The sequence below is a fragment of the Suricata suricatta genome, chromosome 12, assembly GCF_006229205.1.
Source record: "Suricata suricatta isolate VVHF042 chromosome 12, meerkat_22Aug2017_6uvM2_HiC, whole genome shotgun sequence".
In the NCBI taxonomy this organism is placed as follows: domain Eukaryota; kingdom Metazoa; phylum Chordata; class Mammalia; order Carnivora; family Herpestidae; genus Suricata; species Suricata suricatta.
This window is the reverse complement of record NC_043711.1, coordinates 84,237,891-84,243,417: the sequence shown is the minus strand read 5'-3', so window position 1 is coordinate 84,243,417 and position 5,527 is coordinate 84,237,891. Positions and strand designations below refer to the sequence as shown.

Sequence of the window (5,527 nt, the reverse complement as noted above, 5' to 3'; positions counted from 1 at the left end):
AAATAGTTTATTGTCAAATTGGTTTCCATAAAAGCTTTTTTTTTTTACATTTATTCATTTGTGAGAGTGAGAGACACAGCGCGTGAGTTGGGGAGGGGCAGAGAGAGAGGGAGACACAGAATCTGAAGCAGGCTCCAGGCTCTGAGCTGTCAGCCCAGAGCCGGATGAAGGGCTCGAACTCACAGACAGCGAGATCATGACCTGAGCTGAAGTTGGACGCTTGACCCACTAGAGCCACCCAGGCGCCTCAGAAATAAAGTTTGTTTTTTTTTTTAAGATGTGTTCTGCTCAGTCTCACTGACCTCCTATCATACCTGTCATAGCTCCTTTTCTGCCTATTCTCTTCCATTCTGTAATCCATGGTCGTATCTAAGTTTACACCACTTTAGTCTGAGTGCTTATAATTTTATGGGTTTTTTTCCATTGAATGTTAATTGTATCAGATATATTTCCACATTATTATATCATTATCATCACAGTTCGTGTTCATGGGTGCTTTACTATGTGCCAGTTACCAAGCTAAGAGTTTTACATGCCTTACATCACTGAATCTTGACACCTACCCTAAAAGCAGGTACTTGGACTGTCTACATTACGGATGGGGAAAGTGAAGCTTAAAAGATCAATTTGCCAAAGCCTGGCAGCTCCTAGGGATGGAGAGTGGACTTAAGCCCTGGTCTGTGTGCATCCCAAGTTCTTGGCTGGGAACCCGTCCACCCTACTCCTCTGCACAGCTACTCAGTGGTAAGAATGTGGCAGGTAAGGACGAGGAGACCAGGTCCTGGGTCTTATAGCTTGGGTGACCTTGGACAAGTCAACTCCCCTCTGCTTTGTTCCTTCAATCAATTCTTTCAACCAGACCAGCCATTTGCAAACCACTGAGCTACAAGCAGAGGAGAGAACGATGAATCAGCATGCGCCCTGCCCCCAAGGGGATTAGAACCCAACCTGTATCTCTTCATGCCCTGGGGGGATCTCACCCTGGTCCCACCCCTGTCACAGGAACATGAAATGAATAAAGGATGCAAAGGGGCTTCACAAGTACACAGCTCCATATGCTGCAAGAGTAAGTATTTCTGTGGCTGTTCGTGGCTGTATATTATTTTATCCACTGGATGTTCCAAAACGTTCTCAATCATCTTCCTATTGTCGGGCACTTAGTCCCAATTTGCTGCTATTATACAGGAAGCTCTGATGGGGATTCATGCAAAGGAAATTATTCAAAAGAAAAAAAAACCAGATGTACAAAAAGACGCCATGCAACCTTCAGAATGACTGAAGGGAGACAGTCCTTCATCCTAACTCACAAGGCCTCAAACCGAATTAATGGCCGCTGTGGCCTTCCCCACCCCAACCAGCTAAGCCACCCACCACATGGTAGACATCCTCCCTCCCCAACCCTCCAAGTCCACAGGGCTGATGCTCCTCGGGCAAGGCTGCAGTCTACCCTCTCTTTGTGGTTCTTACAGTTGCCAAAGGGACCTTCCCGAACAGTTCTGTCATGCCTCAGTGCACACATGCCCCATGCAGACCAAAGGAGCCTCCAGGCTCCTGTCAAGTGGAAACACCTTAGCCTGATGGCAGAGAGCGACTGAAAGGAGAGAGAAGTAATGTTTACTGAGTCCCTGGGATATGCGAGCACTGTGCTAGGTCTTTTATGTAACAGTAACTACACATGGGCTCTACGCTATAGGTGTGTTTATCCATATTTTACAGAGGAGGAAACTGAGGCTCAGGCCAGCTCAGTGATGTGCCCGAGGGCACATGGCTGTACACAGTGGACCTGTGACAAGAGCTCAGGTCTGGTGGACTCCAGGGCCTTGCTGAAGACCCAAACCCAAGCTGACTTTGTCACCTCCCAGTACCCCCAGCCCCCTGTGCCAACTGCCCCATGCATACCAGACCGCCCACTCTTCATCAAAGGCATCCCTACTTCCTTCCCCCCTGACCTGAGGGTGCCCTTCCCTCACAGCTACTGAAATTCCATTTGACCTTTCGTGCCCAGCACAAAAGCTCCTGATCGCCAAAAGAGGAATCCATGCTTAGCATATGGAACAGCTTGCCCTTTACTTTCCCTGTGTCCTGTCTGTGCCTCTCTGGCTAGACTGTGAGCCCCTTAAAGAGAGGGATGTCTCCTCAGAGGCGACATGGGCCTGCGGGAGGTACTCAGAAAATATTTTTCAAATTGAACAAAACTGAATATGACCTCTGAGAAGAAACTGCAGCCTGCTGACATGGCCATCAGGAACATGGCTCTGATCCACGCTGCCTGAATTTAGATCGGGGCGCCCCTATGAGCTAGCCGTGGGACCCCCAGCAACTGTCTCCCCCCCGCCCCACCGTAAGCCTCAGTTCCCTCAATCTGTAAAATGAGAAGAATCATTCCTACCTCACAAGGTTTTGTGAAGATTATTTGAGTTGTACAGGTAAAATAATGCCCGGCATGTAATAGGTGCTCAATAAATGCTGGCTGTTACTATTCTTATCCACAAGCCTCCCACCCACAAAGAAAGTAGTGCCAGCCTTCTCCCACCTCCCTCACCCACCCAGACGCAGGTCTTCTCCCTATAGCGCCTCTTCGTCGCGGTCCCAGCTGGTACCGCTGCGTTCTCACCCTGTGTTTTCAGGTCATTAGGGTCCTATCAAATGTGGTGGGGGTGGGGGCGAACTAGACTTCCCTGACAGCCAGTGGGTGCAGCGAGCAGCCCCACTTCTAGGGGCTCCTAGCTAATACCTCTCTGCCTCTACCTCTACCCCTCTGGAGTACTTCGGCCACAGAACCACCTTTGCCTCACCAGACCCAGCACAGACCTCTCTACCCAGACTGGCCCTGGCAAATCAGTTGTCTGGTTCTCCTGGACACCAACCTGGTACTCCCAGACACTGCCTCAGGTATGATGTCATGGCGAGAGGGAGGAGCTCTGCACACACACAGCCCCACACTTTCTAGCTGTGTAGCCTCGGGCAGGTGACACCACCTCTCTGAGCCTTAGTGTCTCATTTGTAAAAAGTGGCTAAAACCTCACAGGGTTGCTGTGAGATATGCAAAGCACTGGCACACAGTAGGTGCTCAATAAATCACATCACCCTGGGGTGCCTGGGTGGCTCAGTCAGTTACACTTCCAACTTCAGGTCAGGTCATGATCTCACGGTTCGTGGGTTCGAGCTTCACATTGGGCTCTGCACTGTCAAGGCTGCTAGCCTGCTTGGGATTCTCTCTTCCTCTCTCTCTGTCTCAGAATAAATAAATAAACTTTAAAAATAAAAATAAATGCCATCACCCTGATTGTATAATCACTGTTATTACTCCAAATAGAGATTATTATCACCTTTTAATAAGTGGGGACACAGAAGCCCAGAGAGGCCCACAGAGGAGACCGTGCTGGAGCTAACACAGAGGTGCTTCCTACGTCAGCCGGTCCAGTCAGGAGACCTATCTACTGCCTCTGGAGGCTCAGGCCCAGAACATCCCTGGGCATGCAGCATCCTCTTGTCTCCATATATAACCAGGAAAGTCAAGGGCTACCAGCTGCCATTGCCTCAGGCCTTGCCCATCATCTGTGAGGCAGCCTGATCTTTCCTCCTCACCTTTGGGGACACTGGCTGGACACTGCCTCCTAAGGGGTAGCCTCAGGCTCCAGGCCATAATGCCCAGGCACTGCCAGAGTCCTGTGTATGGAACAGCCACGGCAAAAGGGAAGCAGACATTTGGGCTGCAAGAACCTCAAACCAAGAGCTAAAAGACCTGGATACATTGGTGCTAGCTCTCCCACTCAGCTGCTACATGACCTTGGACAAGTCATTCTTCCTCTGTTGGCCTCATTCAAGCTTTCAGTATTTATTACGTGAGGACTACATGGCCAAGCATCATTCTCACGCAGGTTCTATAAAAGCTCCATGAAGCTCACAGAGCTGAGCCCAGGGAACTGCTGTGGTGGCCCAGGGAAGGGTTTTAATAGGAACAACGTCCCCTGCACTGATCTCCAGGACTGCCCTGAGGAGCCCCTCAAGGGTCCAGGTTTTGCATACCACAAAGGCTATGCGTTGGGTTGCCAGGCAGGATGACCTCAGGCTGGCCACCAGAAGCCAGCTTCATCCCTGCACGGAGCTGGCAGCGCCTCCCTAGGCCACGGTGGCTCGGAGAGGAGGCTGGCACAGGCTTCCTCTGCCGCAGGCTCCATCTGGAGGAATGGGTGGGCAGGCAGGCACACAGCCGCCTCTATTCTCCACATCCTTGCCCAGGTCAGGCAGCACTGTCTTCCAGGAGCTTCTGGGGGCACCATTCCTTTCCCCAACTCTCAACCTGGCCCAACTGCTACTGATTCTGGAAAGACTCCTAATGCTGTGAAGTGGGGGAGAATTGGAGCAGCCAGACCAGCACAGCTCAGGAGAGGTCCTAAATCCATCCCTCTTACACTCCCACCTTTGCAGAGGAGATGATATGCAGATCCAGAAGTGAAGGCGGGAACACGTGGTAGTGCCTCTTCCCCACCAGTGCAATCTAAGAGATGGGGGGAGGGGGCAAGGACCATAGCCAGCAGCTGACAAGGAGACCAGTATCTTCAGAACTCCTTCCTAGTCCTTGTCCAGCCCCTCAAGTTCCCCGAGGACCATCCTGGGGCCATAGCTCTGCCAAGCAGTGGCCTCAGCACCTGGTAAGTACCCTGGTGGCTGTAGTCGCTCACCCTCCCCCATACCTGTCCCCCAACCCCAGCTTCTTGGGTCCTTGGACATTCCTAAGCATGAAGGTGCTAGACACAACTGGGACCCACAAGTCCTCTCCGTATAATTGGTGGGGGCACCCTCTGGCCAGAACAATACCAAGCCAGAACCACAGAGATCCAGGACTACGATCCATCTGCCCAGCTTTGGGAGACCTGGAGGGGAGATGGGTTGGGAAGTGAGCCCAGAGTAGAGAAAGGTCTAAAATCAGAGGGTGAGGAAGAGGGCAGGGGCTGCCTAGCACCCCGGTCTTCAACCAAGAGACTGGCCTGCAGCATCTGAAACTTGGATGCGGAGACCCCGGAGCCCCTGGCCTCCACAGGGTCGGCAAGAATGGTCTCCGATAACAGAGTGGCCCAGCCAGGGAGCCTAGCACCCAGCAGACCTTCATCCCAACAGTAACCACCAGCCCACAGCCTGCCCACCTCTGTCTCCAGGCCTTGAGGAGGCTGCAGACCTGGGAGGTAGGGAGGAGCAGCAAGAACCGCCCCCCTTCTCCCGGCCAGGGGGCCAACGCGTGCAAACTCAGTTCCTCTCTGTCTCGCCCCCTCGCCCCCAGTCCTCCCCAGGGCTGCAGGTTGGGCCTACATGTATTGAGTCCCCAGCCCCCGTCCCCCGTGCCACCTGATCCCCCCACGTGCCTACCTGAGCCCAGGGGTCCCCATCTCGGGCAGGCTGGGCGGGGGGCGCCCTGACGGCTCCTGCGGGGTCGACAGGCCGCGGGGCGGGCGCGCTAGGCCGCGGCGGGCTCTGCGGAGCAGCCTGTTCCGCGACACCCCCGCCCGCTGATGGATGCCGACTGCAG

The 5,527-nt window shown here is 53.3% G+C and overlaps 1 protein-coding gene across 14 annotated transcripts in view; it reads right to left on the bottom strand.

Annotated features, from left to right (window-relative positions):
- EPB41L1 (erythrocyte membrane protein band 4.1 like 1) overlaps positions 1-5,521 on the bottom strand; it is a 70,900-nt gene extending 65,379 nt beyond the window's left edge. For all 14 annotated transcript variants that reach the window (XM_029916922.1, XM_029916926.1, XM_029916927.1 and 11 more), the window contains exon 1: positions 5,368-5,521. The gene's annotated coding sequence lies outside the window, so the exon portion shown is untranslated. The remainder of the gene's footprint in view (positions 1-5,367) is intronic.
- Between the last annotated feature and the right edge of the window lie 6 nt (positions 5,522-5,527).